Source organism: Oryx dammah, unplaced genomic scaffold (assembly GCF_014754425.2).
Source record: "Oryx dammah isolate SB20612 unplaced genomic scaffold, SCBI_Odam_1.1 HiC_scaffold_24, whole genome shotgun sequence".
Lineage (NCBI taxonomy): Eukaryota > Metazoa > Chordata > Mammalia > Artiodactyla > Bovidae > Oryx > Oryx dammah.
Window position 1 is genome coordinate 51,278,906 of NW_024070208.1, and position 21,220 is coordinate 51,300,125.

A 21,220-nucleotide genomic window follows, 5' to 3' on the forward strand; every position below is an offset into this window, starting at 1 on the left:
TGCCATTTTCTCCTCCAGGGGATCTTCCTGACCCAGGGATTGAATCCATGTCTCCTGAGTCTTCTGCACGGCAGACAGATTCTTTACTGCTGAGCCATCAGGGAAGCCTACCAATATTGAAGGCCAAAATATCCATATATCAAAGAAGATAGCAAGGTGGATTCCAAGGGACATCTCTGTGATGTTAGTGAGTACTCAGTTTGAATTTTGGGTTTTTTTAAGATTTTACATTTCCCTCCTGCCAAGAAATATGACACCCCATGAGTGCTCACAACACACAAATCGCAAAACTAATCTCCCATCCTGTGTTCAATCTGCTTTTGGCTCCCAACCCCTTTATGTAATCCCCATTGCTTCTTCCATAGGCATAGTGATGTTTTTCCAGCATCTCTGAATCCATATTTTCTTCCTGGTCATAAGTTACAGTAGCTATTGGAGTAAGGACAGTAGCAGACCATTCATTCCATAAGACCTGTGATAGAAAACATTGAGGTTGACCAGATTCACAGTCAACATGAGTCATGCCTATCAAGCTGTGCAAGTAGTGAGGACAGGCACCAGAACGTAAAGCTCAGAACCTCTCCAAAATTCTGCATCCCTCATTCCTTCCCTCCAAACTCCATCCTGCTAAGGCTGTTAACAATTTGCTAAAACTTAATTTTATTCAAGATTCAAGTAATAAAAGTGATTTAGTAAAAAAAAATAACAAATCCTTACCCCCAAGTCCCTATCATTATTAGATTCTCCTTCAAGTTGATGGCTCTGAACATTTGTGATGCAGAACTACCCTTGTGGGAGTAAAGGCTTAAATTGAGCTTGATGACACGTAGTTTTTCTTTATAGTAAAAGATGCTGCTGATGCTGGCATTGTTTCCTACATGTTGCCTCTTACCATTAGCTGTGTTACACATGACCTGTTTTTAACAGAACTCGGATGTAATTTCCAGTACTGTTTGCATTAACTTGTTACATTGGGAATTAATGACAACTAGTAAATGTTAGTCTCTAGAGAAAGACATTTTAAGGCAATCATAGCTTCTAAGGCTATATTTTTGGTAGAGTTTGTGTCACAGTGCAGATGTCATTAAGGACGTCATTTATAGCCACAGGAAAGTTCATTAGCAGAGTTTGGACTTCAAGGTACTGTTGGGTGCCTTTCTGTTCTCTGAATATTCAGCCTCTTCTTTGGGCATCAAGTCCACCATCAAGTCAGTGAGGCTATTAATTTCTTTGTGTCCTAAGCTACTGTAGCAGCAAGGTGCTATCTCAGGAAGGTAGTTATCATTATGATTTCAACTTTATGGTGAGAAAATCAAGTGTAAAAGGAGTGAAAGGACTTGCTTACATTCATAAACACAAAAAATTGAGCCTTCTGATTTTATTTCCATGTTCTCTTGAGGTCTGGCTCAAGTAAGCAACTAATAAGTGTTGATTGAATTGCCACATCTTTTCATTAAAAAAAAATTATTAGAAAAAATTCAAACAAACACAAAAGCAGATAGAAAAATATCCTATGATCTAATGATCCCACTCCTATATATATATCTAGAAAGAAGTGAAAAGTGAAGAAAGCTATAATTCAAAAAGATACATGTGCTTCAATGTTCATAACAGTACTATTTATAATAACCAAGACACAGAAGCAACCTAAATGTCCATCAACAGATAAATGGTTAAAGAAGATGTGGTATATATACACAATGCAATATTACTCATCCATAAAAAGAATAAAATAACATTTGCAGCAATATGAATGGACCTAGAGAATATTATACTAAGTGAAGTCAGTAAGATAGAGAAAGATAAACATCATATGATATTACTTATATGTGGAATCTAAAAAAATGATACAAATGAACTTATTTACAAAACATAAATAGAGTCACAGATATAGAGAAAAAACTTGAGGTTACCAAAGGGGAAAGGATGAGGGAGGGATAAAGTAGGAGTTTGGGGTTAATATATACACTGTTATAAATAATATGGATAACCAATAAGGACCTACTGTATAGCACAGGGAATTATACTCAATAACATATTAACCTATAATGGAAAAGAATTTAAAAGAAAATATATATTGATATTTATCTATGTATATGTATATATAGATATGTATCAATATAAATGAGTCACTTTGCTGTACACTTGAAACTAACACAGCATTGTATATCAACTATATTTCAATAACATTTTTTATAAAAGAAAAGTGAGTCCCCACATACCTGTTACCCAAATTCAACAATTTTTAATATTTTTCTAATCATTTCTGTATATTGCCCTATCTGTTTTTATTTAGATTGTTTAAAGAAATTCTCAGATATAAGCTCATTTTGCTTATAAATACTTGAATATGCACAATAATTTTAAAAGAATGTTTTCACTATAATCACCATTCCTGATCTTTGCAAACAAACTTTTTAAAAATTCCTTATTGGTATTTAAATTTTCCTGAGTTATCTTAACACTATCTTTGTTTAAAATGAGATTCAATCGAGGTCCCTACACTGTACTTGCTTTTCATATCTCTTACGGATCTTTTGTTCTCTAACAATCTTCTTCCTTTTTGATTTCATGCCATTGACATATGAGAGGTATTTTAATTTTTATGTCGTAGAGAATGGTCCATATTCTGAAGTTAGCTATACTTCTTCATGGTGACATTTAACCTGTTTTACTATTGACTCAAATTTACCATTAACCAGAGCTTAGATGTAGATTCTTGATTAGATTCTGATTCAGATTTTTAGGTAAAAATATCTCATAGATTCAGTTCAGTTCAGTTCAGTCGCTCAGTCGTGTCCAACTCTTTGCGACCCCAAGAATCGCAGCACGCCAGGCCTCCCTGTTCTTCACCATCTCCCGGAGTTCACTCAGACTCACCTCTATCGAGTCCATGATGCCATCCAGCCATCTCATTCTCCGTCGTCCCCTTCTCCTCCTGCCCCCAATCCCTCCCAGCATCAGAGTCTTTTCCAATGAGTCAACTCTTCGCATGAGGTGGCCAAAGTACTGGAGTTTCAGCTTTAGCATCATTCCTTCCAAAGAAATCACAGGGTTGATCTCCTTCAGAATGGACTGGTTGGATCTCTTTGCAGTCCAAGGGACTCTCAAGAGTCTTCTCCAACACCACAGTTCAAAAGCATCAATTCTTTGGCACTCAGCCTTCTTCACAGTCCAACTCTCACATCCATACATGACCACGGGAAAAACTATAGCCTTGACTAGACGGACCTTAGTCGGCAAAGTAATGTCTCTGCTTTTGAATATAATATCTAGGTTGGTCATAACTTTTGTTCCAAGGAGTAAGCATCTTTTAATTTCATGGCTGCAATCACCATCTGCAGTGACTTCGGAGCCCAAAAAAATAAAGTCTGACTCTGTTTCTACTGTTTCCCCATCTATTTCCCATGAAGTGATGGGACCAGATGCCATGATCTTCCTTTTCTGAATGTTGAGCTTTAAGCCAACTTTTGCACTCTCCTCTTTCACTTTCATCAAGAGGCTTTTTAGCTCCTCTTCACTTTCTGTCATAAGGGTGGTGTCATCTGCATATCTGAGGTTATTGATATTTTTCCCGGCAATCTTGATTCCAGCTTGTGTTTCTTCCAGCCCAGCATTTCTCAGGATGTACTCTGCATAGAAGTTAAATAAGCAGGGTGACAATATACAGCCTTGACGTACTCTTTTTCCTATTTGGAACCAGTCTGTTGTTCCATGTTCAGTTCTAACTGTTACCTCCTGACCTGCATACAGGTTTCTCAAGAGGCAGGTTAGGTGGTCTGGTATTCCCATCTCTTTCAGAATTTTCCACAGTTTCTTGTGATCCACACAGTCAAAGGTTTTGGCATAGTCAATGAAGCAGAAATAGATGTTTTTCTGGAACTCTCTTGCTTTTTCCATGATCCAGCAGATGTTGGCAATTTGATCTCTGGTTCCTCTGCCTTTTCGAAAACCAGCTTGAACATCAGGGAGTTTACAGTTCACGTATTGCTGAAGCCTGGCTTGGAGAATTTTGAGCATTACTTTGCTAGTGTGTGAGATGAGTGCAATTGTGTGGTAGTTTGAGCATTCTTTTGCATTGCCTTTCTTTGGAATTGGAATGAAAACTGACCTTTTCCAGTCCTGTGGCCACTGCTGAATTTACCAAATTTGCTGGCATATTGAGTGCAGCACTTTCATAGCATCATCTTTCAGGATTTGAAACAGCTCAACTGGAATTCCATCACCTCCACTAGCTTTGTTCATGGTGATGCTTTCTAAAGCCCACTTGACTTCACATTCCAAGATGTCTGGCTCTAGATTACTGATCACATCATTATGATTATCTGGGTTGTGAAGATCTTTTTTGTACAGTTCTTCCATGTATTCTTGCCACCTCTTCTTAATGTCTTCTGCTTCTGTTAGGTCCAGACCATTTCTGTCCTTTATCGAGCCCATCTTTGCATGAAATGTTCCCTTGGTATCTCTAATTTTCTTGAAGAGATCTCTAGTCTTTCCCATTCTGTTGTTTTCCTCTATTTCTTTGCATTGATCGCTGAAGAAGGCTTTCTTATCTCTTCTTGCTATTCTTTGGAACTCTGCATTGAGATGCTTATATCTTTCCTTTTCGCCTTTGCTTTTTGCCTCTCTTCTTTCACAGCTATTTGTAAGGCCTCCCCAGACAGCCATTTTGCTTTTCTGCATTTCTTTTCCATGGGAATGGTCTTGATCCCTTTCTCCTGTACAATGTCACGAACCTCATTCCATAGTTCATCAGGCACTCTATCAGATCTAGCCCTAAAATCTATTTCTCACTTCCACTGTATAATCATAAGGTATTTGATTTATGTCATAGCTGAATGGTCTAGCGGTTTTCCCTACTTTCTTCAATTTGAGTCTGAATTTGGTAATAAAGAATTCATGATCTGAGCCACAGTCAGCTCCTGGTCTTGTTTTTGTTGACTGTATAGAGCTTCTCCATCTTTGGCTGCATAGAATAGAATGAATCTGATTTCGGTGTTGACCATCTGGTGATGTCCATGTGTGGAGTCTTCTCTTGTGTTGTTGGAAGAGGGTGTTTTCTATGACCAGTGCATTTTCTTGGCAAAACTCTATTAGCCTTTGCCCTGCTTCATTCCACATTCCAAGGCCAAATTTGCTTGTTACTCCAGGTGTTTCTTGACTTCCTACTTTTGCATTCCAGTCCCCTATCATCCCTTCTCCACACACTTCTCTTCTTGATTTGATTTTTTTCATCCCTTATTTTGTTCTGACTTCATCGGCTGATGGCTTTGCCCCTTGCCAGAACATGACATTTCTTCTTCACTTCTCCAGTATTGGCCTTAATATTGCCAGTCCCCACTACAGTTTTGGCTTTCCCTGGCTCTGTGTTGTGTAGCTTTTGTCACATCTTTTGTTGCATGAAGCATCTTGGAGAATCTTCTGAAGGATTTTTTCCAGAGTCTTAATTTTAATGGAACATACACAGATGCCTGAATATTCAGACTATATATTTATGTGTTCCTCAGGGAGATATCAATTTGTGTTTTATCTGCATTTGTCTCTCAAACGTTGCCCTCTGTGGAATTCCAGAAATTTCTTCATGTCACCCTCTCCTGTGCAGTAGTCTGCCCAGAAAACTCTATCTGCTTTAGTCTCCTTGAACTCCCAGCTCTATCTCTTCAATTCAGTGTGTCCACCAGGCTCTGTATGAATTTCCCTTTCCTGCACCATGGCCTGAAACTCTTTCCAGGCAGTAAGCTGGATGCAATTGTAGGGCTCATCAACATTTTCTCCCATCTTTAAGGAATTTTTATCCTTCCTTGTCAGTGACATTCAGTGTCTTGAAAATCAGTGTTATTTGTTTTGTCTCTTGGTTATTTCAAATGTGTGAGTAAATCTAGTCCCTGTTAACCCAGATTTAAAGCAAAAGTCTATCATCTACTACATGAAGATTCTTGAATCAAACTTTGAGGTAGTAAGGGGATCTAAATCAATAAAGAAGATGTTACTTTGTTGCATTTTCAACCATGGGAACAGGACAGCAAGGATAAGATTGTATAGCTGAATGAAGCACTAGAATTTTCCTTTCCTATTTTGATAAGGTCATGGTTGTTTTCCTTGTGTGTTGCCTGTTTCAGGTTCATGGTGGAATTAAGCACAGCGTGAAGGATGTAATGTAACAACTGACTACTTGCAAGCAGACAACAACAGTGAAGACCTGGGAGATACTGAATACCGAGACAGGAAGCTAACTGTGGGCCACAACACAAGTTCTGGAGACTCTAATACAGGGCTCTATGTCTTATCACCAAAAGGAATGATGAAATGGTATTTCAAATCATAGCTGTTTTCTTTTCTACAGCCCTAACATTTGCTTCTGTTTTTTTTTCTACACAGTGAAAAATATGTACATGTTACAAATCAATAGTTACATAGATCATGAAACATGGCAATGATTTTATTTGTTCTGTGACAGTGCAAAATAGACAATATTTTTTGCAACAGAAGATAAAATCACAAAAAACAACAACAAAAATGAATGACACAATTATCAATGGTGTTTTAATTGCACCATCCTACCCACATAAACTTGTTTATTCATTTCAACATGATATATCTCAGGAACACTTTTTTTTTGCTTTCCTCTGTCTTTCAATATTTAGGCATTTTTTCCAGCTTATTTGTAACTATATATTTTCTAAACAGCTACAATTACTTGGAAGCAAAATTAGAAGCTTCTAATGAAAAAGAATACGTAGACAACTAGAACACATGAAAAAGGAATGTATATTGGAAGTGATTGATTTTGGAGTCAAAGTGATGAAACTTTTGCAGATAAATGATTTTCTCACAAAAGCATATTGAAGGAAATGGAAGAAACCTGAAAATCAGAGTTGAAAATATTTTTTTTCCATGGGAAATAGTGTTTACTATTAAGAAAGTCTGCTTCATTTGCAAAGAAAAAAAACTTTTTGTTGAAAATTAGAAAGGTATGAAAGAAATGTTTTATACATGAGCTCACAGATTGATCTTAACAGTTCTATAGGCAGAAAAACAATAATATCCAAAATGATGAATGTATGAATACATTGTTTCCATTAACTCAATACAGCGTCAATCAACAAACAATGAAGCAAAAGCGATACGGCTGTCAATTCATGTAAAATGCTTTCAAAGAGCATCAGAGATTCTCTTTAAAAAGGGAGCATTTTTATTTTCATTACATTGGAAAGATGACTGAGACTAATCTAAATAGAGTTATAAAAATTTATCTGCAGTAAATCAGAGATCATTTTAGCTTAATTGAGCAGGCAGAAATACAATAGTGCTGATAACATGGGTGGATTGTTTAATAGTTTTTTCAAATTTTAGGAAGAAAAAGAGAAGACCTTTTTGTATGTACTGTCGTGATCACCATTTAGTGTTAATTTGGAGGAAGTTCTATCCACAAGCAGAACTCTAAAACTCTGTAAATGTTAATAACTCTTTGAAAAACAGTATCAGGCATCTGTGAAAAATTACGGTATTTCAATATACTATAAACGAGACAAATATAATATATTGAGAAAACTGTGTGGTTTATAAATTAAATTTAACTGACTATTAACAGATACCTGAGTCTGTCTAAAAATGTTTATATGATATTGAAATATTGGAAGTTATATCAAATGAATAATATTACAAATACACAAGTGGTTGATAAATTGATTGGTTTGCTGAATTTGATTTCCAAATTGGAGATTATTCTTTTTTTAAAAAAAAATTTACCACATGTTTAAGTATAAATATTAGGAAAATTCTTTCTGAAGAACTTCAAAATAAACTATATATTTTTCTTTAAAATTGAAATAATTCTGTACAGTTTATCATCTTAGAAAAATGGTGACTATTTCAAAACAATCTGTGGCTGGCCAGAGTAGGGATTATACTTTTTGACTTCCCTTTCTAAATCTAAATTGCTTAAGATTTAGAAGAAAAAGAAATTTCAAAAAGAAGATTTCTAAATTATTTCACACAGTTGTTTTTATCTTCATCAGAATATTGCACAACTCATATTCAGATTTCTGAATGCGCTAAGTGGAATGAAAATGTAGTTCAAACAATAATTTGATGTGACTAAAAATTTTATAGACTTTATGCAAATAAGATCACATATTTTTGACTCTTATAGGTATTATGCCAAGTTGGCCTCATCCTTGAACTTGACCTTAGTGCTCTTTGCTTCTGATAGCAATCGTGTGTTGTGTTGTCTTAACTAATCTCTACATTGCAGAATGTTCATTTTCTACTCTGTGTTGCCATTCACTACCATAAAGGCAGAAGAAAGAGTCAGTGGTCTGGAATTGAGAATTATCAAGTAGAAACTGGAAAACAGTTTATCTAGCCTGAAAGTCTCTCCATTCCTAGAGAAAAAAAATTGCAACATCAGTTTGAACAGGGAATATACAGTATTTTTCAAAATGCAATAAAAAAATTTTCACCACATGCTTCATATATTGCCCTGATGAAATTTCCAACTGTTAATTATGAGTTTAAAATCTTCTGCTTTGTTTTTGGTTTTATGCAATGATGACTCTTTTGGGGACTATGTACTGGAATTAACACATTATTTTATGAAAACAATGCTTTATTCTCCAGATAATAAATTTAAAAATTTTAGCAAGAAATTGTTCACAAAGCTCCTTGCTTATTAGTGGTCATTCATGGAGAAATATGTCTCTCCCTGTCTATATAACCAGCAGTTCCTATGACCATTTCAATAATGCTAGGCTTCTTGTCCTACAATTAAAATATTGGCAGCAGAAGCATCTTCAACTTTCATATGCCATTTGCTATGTTATGGACTGAATTATGTTCCTGGACAATTTATATGTTAAAGTCTTAACCCCCAATGGAGCTGTATTTGAAGATAAGTGTCTTTAAAGACAGAATTAAGATTAAATATCGTAATGGGCCGGGGGGGGGGGGGGGGGGGGCCAAAATCTGATGGGACTGGTGTCCTTATAAGAAAAGAAATACTAAGGGTGTGAGTGAGTAGATGGAGAAAAGACCATATGAGGACACAGAGAGAAGGCAGTCTCCTATCAGCCAAAGAAGGGAGGCCTCAGGAGAAACCAAACATGCCAACATCTTCACCTTTGACTTCTAACCTATAGAACTGTGAGAAATTAAATTTCTATAGTTTAAGCATCCTTGTTGTTTAGTTGCTAAGTTGTGTTCAACTGTTTGTGACCCCATGGCCCACCAGGCTACTCAGGGAGCCTGTCCATGGGATTTTCCAGGCAAGAATACTGGAGTGGGTTACCGTTTTCTTCTCCAGGGGATTTTCCTGACCCAGGGATTGAACTCTGGTCTCCTGCATTGCAGGTAGATTCTTTTCCACTGAGTCACTGGGGAAGCCCTAGTCTCTGTTATTTTGTCATGGTAGCCCTAGCAGACTAATACATGTCTCCCAACAACTGCTACCATATTTTCTGTTAACTGTACTTCTTTCTATCATATCTTATTGATTCACTTTGCTGTACAGCAAAAACAAACTAATGCAACATTGTAAAGCAATTATATTCCAATAATAAATTTTTTACAGGAATAGAAGGAGCATACTTTAACATAATAAAAGCTATATATGACAAACCTTCAGCAAACATTATCCTCAATGGTGAAAAATTGAAAGCATTTTCCCTAAAGTCAGGAACAAGACAAGGGTGCCCACACTCACCACTACTATTCAACATAGTTTTGGAAGTTTTGGCCACAGAAATCAAGCAGAAAAAGAAACAAAAGGAATCCAGATTGGAAAAGAAGAAGTAAAACTCACTGCTTGCAGATGACATGATCCTCTACATAGAAAACCCTAAAGATTCCACCAGAAAATTACTAGAGCTAATCAATGAATATAGTAAAGTTGCAAGATATAAAATTAACACACAGAAATCCCTTGCATTTCTATACACTAACAATGAGAAAACAGAAAGAGAAATTAAGGAAACAATTCCATTCACCATTGCAATGAAAGGAATAAAATACTTAAGAATATATCTACCTAAAGAAACAAAAGACCTATATATAGAAAACTATAAAACACTGGTGAAAGAAATCAAAGAGGACACAAATAGATGGAGTAATATATCATGTCCATGGATTGGAAGAATCAGTATAGTGAAGATGAGTATACTACCCAAAGCGACCTACAGATTCAATGCAATCCCTATCAAGCTACCAATGGTATTTTTCAGAGAACTAGAACAAATAATTTCACAATTTGTATAGAAATACAAAAAATCTTGAATAGCCAAAGCAATCTTGAGAAAGAAAAATGGAACTGGAGGAATCAACCTGCCTGACTTCAGTCTCTACTACAAAGCCACAGTCATCAAGACAGCATGGTACTAGCACAAAGACAGAAATATAGATCAATGGAACAAAATAGAAAGCCCAGAGATAAATCCACACACCTCTTCCCTGCTGGTTCAGATGATAAGCATCTGCCTACAGTGCCTACCATGTGGGAGACCTGGGTTCAATCCCTGGGTTGGGAAGATCTCCTGGAGAAGGAAATGGCAACCTACTCCAGTATTCTTGCCTGGAAAACCCCATGGATGGTGGAAGCTGGTAGGGTACAGTCCTTGGGGTTTCAAAGAGTCCGACATGACTGACCGACTTCACTTTTCAGTTTCACTTTCATGGACACCTTATCTTTGACAAAGGAGGCAAGAATATACAATGGAGAAAAGACAATCTCTTTAACAAGTGGTGCTGGAAAAACTAGTCAATCACTTGTAAAAGAATGACATCAACGCTTTCTGACACTATACACAAAAATAAACTCAAAATGGATAAAGATCTAAATGTAAGACCAGAAACTGTTAAACTCCTAGAGGAAAACATAAGCAAAACACTCTCTGACATAAACCACGGCAGGATCCTTTGGAAATAAAAGCAAAAATAAACAAATGGGACCTAATTAAAATTAAAAGCTTCTGCACAACAAAGGAAACTTAGAGCAAGGTGAAAAGACAGCCTTCAGAATGGGAGAAAATAATAGCAAACGAAGCAACTGACAAACAACTAATCTCAAAAATATACAAGTAACTCCTGTAGCTCAATTCCAGAAAAATAAATGACCCAATCAAAAAGTGGGCCAAAGAACTAAACAGACATTTCTCCAAAGAAGACATACAGATGACTAACAAACACATGAAAAGATGCTCAACATTACTCATTATCAGAGAAATTCAAATCAAAACCACAATGAGGTACCATTTCATGCCACTCAGAATGGCTGCTATCCAAAAGTCTACAAGCAGTAAATGCTGGAGAGGGTGTGGAGAAAAGGGAACCCTCTTACACTGTTGATGGGAATGCAAACTAGTACAGCCACTATAGAGAACAGTGTGGAGATTCCTTAAAAAACTGGAAATAGAACTGCCATATGACCCAGCAATCCTACTGCTGGGCATACACACCAAGGAGACCAGAAAGAGAGAAGTGTACCCCAATGTGCATCACAGCACTATTTATAATAGCCAGGACATGGAAGCAACCTAGATGTCCATCAGCAGATGAATGGATAAGAAAGCTGTGGTACATATACACAATGGAATATTACTTGGCCATTAAAGAGAATACATTTACATCAGTTCTAACGAGGTGGATGAAACTGGAGCCTATTATATAGAGTGAAGTAAGCCAGAAAGAAAAACACCAATAAAGTATACTAGTGCATATATATGGAATTTAGAAAGATGGTAATGATAACCCTGCATGTGAGACAGCAAAAGAGACACAGATGTATAGATCAGTCTTTTGGACTCTGTGGGAGAGGGCGAGGGTGGGATGATATGGGAGAATGGCACTGAAACATGTAAATTATCATATGTGAAACGAATCACCAGTCCATGTTCGATGCATGATACAGGGTGCTCAGGGCTGGTGCACTGGGATGACCCAGAGGGATGATATGGGAAGGGAGGTGGGAGGGGTGTTCAGGATGGGGAACATGTGTACACCCATGGAGGATTCAAGTCAATGTATGGCAGAACCAATACAATATTGTAAAGTAAAATGAATACACAGAAAAATTAAAAAATAATTTTTTAATAAAAAAGAATATGTTGGGAGAATATACTCAAGTGTAAAATGGGAATATATAAACCAAACAAAGTAGGTTGTTCCTAAACTTAATAATTTTGTCTCAAGTTGGGTAAATTATAATTGTTTAAAAATTGAACTTCGATTACCTATTTTATTTTCTTAACCAGGTACTACAGAATCAAAATCTATTTTCGAGGACTGCATTTCCCCAACACATGGATTAAATTCACAAGTTGTCTTAGATGTCTCATGCATAAAAATTACCAAAAATGATATTGTTCACTCTTATGTCTCCAGCATAGAATATATTTCAAGCAGTTTCCTTTGGTATTCTTATATGATTTGTTATTTGTTAGCCAGTCAGATAAATCTCAATTCTCTCTGTGTCTATGTAGTTTCATTTCATAGCACAAAGGTATAAATAAAGGAAAGAATGGTTAAAAATATATAGTACACAAGAGAGAAGCTACAGAAGTAACCTTCCTAATCTCACTGATGCCACTCAATTCCATTCCCCTAAATTTGGTCCCAGAGTAGGTTACTCTGATATAAATGTCATTTCCCTTCTTAATGAGAGTTTTCAAGATTGGGTTTTTTATTAAATGTTCCTTTTGTGTGAAGATTTGGTTAGGCCTTTCAGTTCAGTTCAGTTCATTTCAGTCGCTTAGTCATGTCCGACTCTTTGTGAACCCATGAACTGCAGCACGCCAGGCCTCCTTGTCCATTACCAATTCGTGGAGTTTACTCAAACTCATGTCCATTGAGTCGGTGATGCCATCCAACCATCTCATCCTCTAATGTCCCCTTCTCCTCCTGCCATCAATCTTTCCCAACATCAGGGTCCTTTCAAATGAGTCAGCTCTTCGTATCAAGTGGCCAAAGTACTGGAGTTGTACCTTCAACATCAGCCCCTCCAATGAACACTCAGGACTGATCTCCTTTAGGAATGACTGGTTGGATCTTTTTGCAGTCCAAGGGACTCTAAAGAGTCTTCTCCATCATCACAGTTCAAAAGCATTAAATCTTTGGCGCTCAGCTTTCTTTATAGTCCAACTCTAACATCCATACCTGACTACTGCAAAAACCATAGCCTTGACTAGACGGACCTTTGTTGGCAAAGTAATGTCTCTGCTTTTTAATATTCTGTCTCGGTTGATCATAACTTTTCTTCCAAGGAGAAAGCATTTTTGAATTTCATGGCTGCAATCAGCATCTGCAGTGATTTTGGAGCCCCCCAAAATAAAGTCAGCCACTGTTTCCACTGTTTCCTCATCTATTTGCCATGAATTGATGGGACCATGTGCCATCATCTTAGTTTTCTGAATGTTGAACTTTAAGCCATTTTTTTCACTCTCCTCTTTCACTTTCATCAAGAGGCTATCTAGATCTTCTTCACTTTCTTTCATCAGGGTGGTGTCATCTGCATATCTGAGGTTATTGTTATCTCTCCTGGCAATCTTGATTTCAGCTTGTACTTCTTCCAGCCCAGCGTTTTTTGTGATGTACTCTGCATAGAAGTTAAATAAGCAGGGTGACAATATACAGCCTTGACGTATTCCTTTTCCTATTTGGAACCAGTCTGTTGTTCCATGTCAGTTCTAACTGTTGCTTTCTGACCTGCATACAGGTTTCTCAAGAGGCAGGTCAGGTGGTCTGGTATTCCCATCTCTTTCAGAATTTTCCACACTTTATTGTGATCCACACAGTCAAAGGCTTTGGCATAGTCAATGAAGCAGAAATAGATGTTTTTCTGGAACTCTCTTGCTTTTTTGATGATTCAACGGATGTTGGCAATTTGGTCTCTGGTTCCTCTGCCTTTTCTAAAACCAGCTTGAACATCAGGCAGTTCACGGTTCACATATTGCTGAAGCCTGGCTTGGAGAATTTTGAGCATTACTTTAGTAGCATGTGAGATGAGTGCAATTGTGCAGTAGTTTGAGCATTCTTTGGCATTGCTTTTCTTTGGGATTGGAATGAAAACTGACCCTTTCCAGTCCTGTGATCCCTGCTGAGTTTTCCAAATTTGCTGGCATTTTGAGGGCAGCACTTTCACAGCATCATGTTTTAGGATTTGAAATAGCTCAGCTGGAATTCCATCACCTCCACTACTTTTGTTCATAGTGATGTTTCCTAAGGCCCACTTGACTTCACATTCTAGGATGTCTGGCTCTAGGTGAGTGATCACAGCATTGTGATTATCTGGGTCACAAAGATCTTTTTTGTACAGTTCTTCTGTGTATTCTTACCGCCTCTTCTTAATATCTTCTGCTTCTGTTAGGTCCATACCATTTTTGTTCTTTATTCAGCCCATCTTTGCTTTACCCTCCAATATAATCTTGTTCTAGAGCAGGGAGAGAATACATCAAGGTTGTATATTGTAACCTTGCTTATTTAACATATATGCAGAATTGTTGTTGTTGTTCAGTTGCTCAGTCATGTCCTACTCTTTGTGATCCCATGGACTGTAGCATGCCAGGCTTCCGTGTTCTTCACCATGTCCTTGAGCTTGCACAAACTCATGTCCATTGATTCAGTGATGCAATCCAAACCATCTCATCCTCTGTCATCTCCTTCTCCTCCTGCCTTCAATCTTTCCCAGCATCAGGATCTTTTCTGTTGAGTTGACTCTACTCAGCAGGTGGTCAAAGTATTGGAGCTTCAGCATCAGCCCTCCCAGTGAATGTTCAGGATTGATTTCCTTTAGGATTTACGGGTTTGATCTTGCAGTCCAAGGGAGTTTCAAGCAACTTCTCCAGCACCATAGTTCAAAAGCATCAATTCTTAGGCGCTCAGCCTTTTTTAAGGTTCAACTCTCACAGTCATACGTGGTTACTGGAAAATCCATAGCTATGACTATATGGACCTTTGTAGGGAAAGTAATGTCTCTGATTTTTAATATGCTGTCTAACTTTGTCATAACATATGCAGAGTCCTTCATGCAAAATGCCACGCTGGATGACTTACAAATTGGAATTAAGATTGCTGAGAGAAATATCAATAACCTCAGATATGCAAATGATACCATTTTAAGGGCACAAATTGCAGAGGAACTGAAGAGCCTTTTCATGAGGGTTAAAGGGGAGAATGAAAAACCTGGCTTAAAACTCAACATTCAAAAAACTAAGATTATGGCATCTGATCCCATCACTTCAAGGCAAGTATATGGAGAAAACGTGGAAACAGTGACAGATTTTATTTTCTTGGGATTCAAAACTACTGCGATGGTGACTGCAGCTATGATATAAGAAGATGCTTGCTCTTGGAAGGAAAGCTATGACAAACCCAATTAGCATATTAAAAGCAGAGACATCACTTTGCTAACAAAGGTCCATGTGGATGTGAGTTGAACCAGAAAGAAGACTGAGTGCAAAACAACTGATGGCTTCCAACTGTGATGCTGGAGAAGATTCTTGAGAGTCCCTTGGACAGCAAGGAGATCAAAGCAGTCAATCCTAAAAGAAATCAACCCTGAATATTCATTGGAAGGACTGATGCTGAAGCTGAAGCACCTCTATTTTGGCCACCTGATGCAACGAGCTGACTCGTTGAAAAAAACCCTGATGTTGGGGAAGACTGAGTGCAGAGGAAGGAAGTGGCAGAAGATGAGATGCTTGGATGGCATCACCAACTCAAAGGACATGAGTTTGAACAAACTCCAGGAGACAGTGAAGGACAGGGAAACGTGGCATATTGCTGTTCATGGGATCAAAAAGAGTCAGAGATGACTTAGGGACTGAATAACAGCAACAACTAGAGCAGGAGTTGACAAACTGCCATGCAACCCATATCTATCCTGCTGTCTGTTTTCTTAAAGAGACTTTAATTGGATCACAACCGAGCCATTCCTTTTTGTTTTGTATATGACTGCTTTCTCAGTATAATAGCAGAGTTGAATAAATGCAACAGAGACTTGGGCCCCACAAAGCCTAAAATATGTACTCTGGCCCTCAAAATAAGTTTGCAGCCCCCTGTCCAGTGGTACATATGGGGATTAGAAAAGAGTTGGATAAACAGGATTGAGTCTCAGGTCATCATTCAAGAAAAAAGGCTAGATAACATTTGCAGATAACTTCTATAGCATGCTACTAGACTGCATCTGAGTATGCAGGGCCTGCTTCTCCTTGGCCTTTTTATGCCAATATTCTCATATTAGTGGTAGAGGTTTAGTTCCTTAGAACACTCAGTCTGCAGAGAGGGCTTTAATTTTAATTTTTATTAGCTTAAGGATTTAGTCTCATGAGAGAGTAAGAGATCATTAATAACCTGCCATTAAAATAATTTGAGCTCTTATTGAAAGTGCTTTTTAGCTCAAATCTGCATCTAATACAGACAGCATGAGTATCCAAACCTAAATAAGCATGATTCTAATATTTTTTCCTTCACAAAATGATAGGATCATAACAACATATTTTGAAAATTTCATCTTTTTACCTAGGCTAACATTTGCTCCCACTTTGTTACCCTGCTAGAGACGCATAGTCAAAGGAAATTTTAAGAAGCTTCTTCAGTTCAGTTCAGTTCAGTTCAGTTTAGTTCAGTTCAGTCGCTCAGTCGTGTTGGACTCTTGGCAACCCCATGAATTGCAGCACACCAGGCCTCCCTGTCCATCACCAACTCCCGGAGATCACTCAGATTCATGTCCATTGAGTCAGTGATGCCATCCAGCCATCTCATCCTCTGTTGTCCCCTTCTCCTCCTGCCCCCAATCCCTCCCAGCATCAAAAAGTCTTTTCCAATGAGTCAACTCTTCACATGAGGTGGCCAAAGTACTGGAGTTTCAGCTTCAGCATCATTCCTTCCAAAGAAATCCCAGGGTTGATCTCCTTCAGAATGGACTGGTTGGATCTCCTTGTAGTCCAAGGGACTCTCAAGAGTCTTCTCCAACACCACAGTTCAAAAGCATCAGTTCTTCAGCACTCAGCCTTCTTCACAGTCCAACTCTCACATCCATACATGACTACTGGAAAAACCATAGCCTTGACTAGATGGACCTTAGTCTGCAAATAGAAACCTACTAAATAAACTGAATATAGGAGAGTGGTTAGTAGGCTGGGAAGGAAGCCAAGACTTTCTGATATAAGACGAATTAAGCCATATCAAATGAGCTTGAGCTGTATGCATTTTTTCCTACTACCTGCAATGCTAGCCTCCTTTTCATGTCTGAAACATTAATTTTGCATACCATAAAGTTTAGAAAAAATCTACATAAAGTGAAGAGCACTGAGCATGAATTCATAAAATAATATGAAAATCTCCTATCCTTACCAAGTGCAAAAATCTCTAGCAGTCATGCAGAGCTAAAGAATGAGCTACAAATTGGCAATCCAAACTGTTAACTCAGTCTACCAAAACTGACAAGTCTGGAGTTTGTTTCATAGTATCTTTTGGTGTGATTGTTTTTTACCTGCTTAAACTTAAATGTGAGTGCATGCTCAGTTGTTGTGGCCAACTTTTTGTGACCCTATGGACTGTAGCCTGCGAGGCTCCTCTGACCATGGGACTTTCTAGGCAAGAATACTGGAGCAGGTTGCTATTTCCTTATCCAGGGGATCTTTCCAACCCAGGGATTGAACCCATGTCTCCTGCGTCACTTGCATTAGCAGGTAGATTCTTTACCACCGAGCCACCTGAGAAGGCCCTAAACTTAAACACTTACTAATAAATCTGTAGTAATTGAAGGATGGTAGTAGTGGTGGCATAATTTCTAAATCCATATAAATTGTACCAAAAAAACTGACAGCCATTAGGATAACAAAATTGAAAACCTAGAGTCAACATTTACAACAAAGTTAAGCAAATGTATGACTGCAAACTCCAAATCTGATTGGATGGAAATGAACTTTTGACAGTAACAAAACTCACAAGGAATTAGAAAATGAGAGGAAAAGTCAAAGAAAAAGCAACATAATTACAGCCACTGTGAAACCAAAGGTGCTCTTTTCATAAAAACTACACACTGGAAGCCTTGGTGGGCCAATCAGAGAAGAGTAACAGACTGAGAGAGTGGTGGACAGCCATCAGTTCAGAGGTCAGATAGCACTGAAGTTATCTGGGCTCCTGAAATGCAGGAAACAAACTCAAGCTCTCTTTTGGGATAAATCCCTATGCAAAGAAACTGCTAAACAGGATAATTTCTACTCTGCAGTAATTGCAAAAAGTCTAGCAGAGGAATATCAAGGAAAAACAAGTGGTGTTACATAAAATTGGGAGGGGAGAAAGCCAGCATAGTTCAGAAATTATAGAGTCATCATTTTATTGCCTGTGATTATATCAGAAAAGAAATTTTAAAGTTGTAAGGCTAGGGAAACTATTCTGGTTCATTTTCCACCTAAAATTACCAAGAATAATTATGCCAACTAAAAGGAACAAAGGCAAATATTCCTGCTGAGTCCCATACAAAATTACATTGGGAAAAAAGAAATTAAGAAGCGGAATAGTCATACTATAGAAATGAAGGCAATCTAGAAGGCAATCCAAAAAGAATACCCACTAGCTGGTGAAAACAATAATTGAATATTTAACAAAGCATTAAAAGCAAGTTAAAAATAGTAAGAATAGATAAAAGAATAACATAATATAAGGAATAACATAAGCTAGAAACAAACTCAAATATTTAAGGTAAATAAAGAAAAGGAAGATTTGAAAAGAGAAGGTTACCTGAAGATAGGGCCTAAGACAGAGATCTGCATGTATGTGATTCTATTGCCAATATGTTCTTCAGAAGAAATAAAATTTTTGAGGGAGTGAGGGGAGCTGGGTAGGAAAGGAGACAAATCTGAGAGAGGATGTGGTCTCAGTTCAGACCTTGGTCTGGTCCAAGGTGTGCAAGATGATGAGAACCAAAGAGGATGTATGCACAGTAGAATTGTTTCTCCCAGTAGGCAAGAAGTCTAGTCTTTCATGCCCCACATCAGACAGTCATGAGTTGCTGGCCATTTCCCAAGAAGGATGTGATCTCCCAGCAAGATGGGCTGATCAGCTATGAACTCTCATCTAGAGAAAATAACATTTGTGAGTTTTCAGTAGGCAACATTCACAGCAGCAAAGGAATGGGTGCATCAGCTTCTTAAAGACATCTCCTGTCTCCCTTAAATTTAGTTTTAAGGAAAGAATATCACATTTATTATTTTTTTACAGCAACACTTTATTCCAGAAGACAATGGAAGGGTATATTTAAGATATTCCAAAAGAAGAAAATAAATTTCATAGCCAGACAAAATGTTCTTCAAGTTCAAAGACTCCTAAGAAACTGTGATGAACATAAAGAAATTTAGCGAACATTGTTCCAGTGAGTATTTCCAAGTATATCTACTCAAGCATGAATTCCACTAAACCCAAATAATTGGAGGAATATCAATATTATACACATATGGCAAGATTAAAAGATGGTGACAAGGGCAGAAGTATTATAGATAATAGTATGATGCAAAACCGGAGAAGGCAATGGCACCCCACTCCAGTACTCTTGCCTGGAAAATCCCATGGGCAGAGGAGCCTGGTGGGCTGCAGTCCATGGGGTCGCAAAGAGTCGGACACGACTGAGCGACTTCACTTTCACTTTTCACTTTCATGCAGTGGAGAAGGAAATGGCAGCCCACTCCAGTGTTCTTGCCTGGAGAATCCCAAGAGAGATCCCAGGGACGGTGGAGCCTGGTGGGCTACCGTCTATGGGATGGCACAGAGTTGGACACGACTGCAGCGACTTAGCAGCAGCAGCAGCAGGGTGCAAAACAGATCCCTGGTATGTGTGTATGTGCTCAGCTGTTTCTGACTATTTGAGACCCCGTGGACTGTAGCCTGCCTGCCAGGCTCCTCTGCCCATGGAAATTTCCAGGCAGGAATACTGGAGTGGGTTGCTATTTCCCACTTTAGGCAATCTTCCTCACCTAGGAATCGAACCCATGTCTCCTGCGTTGGTAGGCGGGTTCTTTATTACCATGCCAACTGGGAAAATGTACAGTAAAACAGTCTGGAATGAAGAGAAAGTATGGAAAAAACAATTGCACAAATTAGGATTCTTAAACATGTTATTTTAAAGAAGGAAGGTTAAGGAAATAAAACATTACTTACTAATAAAAATGGGACTTCCCAGGTGGCACTGGTGGTAAACTACCAGCCTGCCAAGGCCTGGGACATAAGAGACACAGGTTCGACCTCTGGGTCAGGAAGATCCCCTGGAGGAGGGCATGGCAATCCACTCCAGTATCCTTGCCTGGAGAATCCCATGGACAGAGGAGCCTGGCGGGCTATAGTCTATCTTTCCTTCTGGATATTTGGAATTTGTCTTTCTTGCAGCCTTTGGCTGCTAATGTCTCTACACAGTTTTGAAATATTATTTATATTTTTCAGGTCTGATAACCTATAGATTAAATTTCTGTCTGAATAAACAAATGGTCAGTCAACGAATTGGGCCAGTTTTACATTTCAACACCTTGTATGCCCGAGCCTTCCACTCCTTGTAGATCAGTTTGGAGGAATCTGCTGTGTACATTAAGCTTCTTACCCAGTTTTTAAATCTGTCTTGGCTTTTATTCTTTTGTGACCTTTCTAGGCTCTCCTCCATGTATGTGTATAGTTTTCCCATCCGTCAGGGATGTATGAAGAGCTTATCTCAGCACTTTCATTACTCCCTCATTTTCATGATATCTTGGGACCATGACAACAACTAGCAAAGCGGTAAGTTTCCCCCATGTATTTCATAACAAATCCACCATATTTAGTCGTCAAAGCCTGGGCTCCAAATATAGCCTCTTCTCCCTGGCACCAAATTTGTTGCTTTTCATGGCCACACTCATATTGCAAAGCTACAGTTCTCACAAACCAACACTAAGCTGGTTTTCTCATCTCTTACAGAGATGAGAGCAGCTGCAGGCAAGAACACACACTCCTGCTGTTCTTATGCAAAGCCTTAGCAGTTATTAAAGACTGAATGCCTCTTAATTTGTTATCTGCATTTCATTTATTCCCACAGCTTCAAATTCTTGCTTTTGAAAATTTATTCAGTTTTATACTATTTTTTTGTTTATTTTTCAAAAATGATTTGCAAATCCCTTTATTCTGCCATAATCAGAATTCCTCAGTTTTTTAAAATTTATTTTTATGTGTGATAATATAAAAGTGTGGGCATGATTTTAAAGTCTTTATC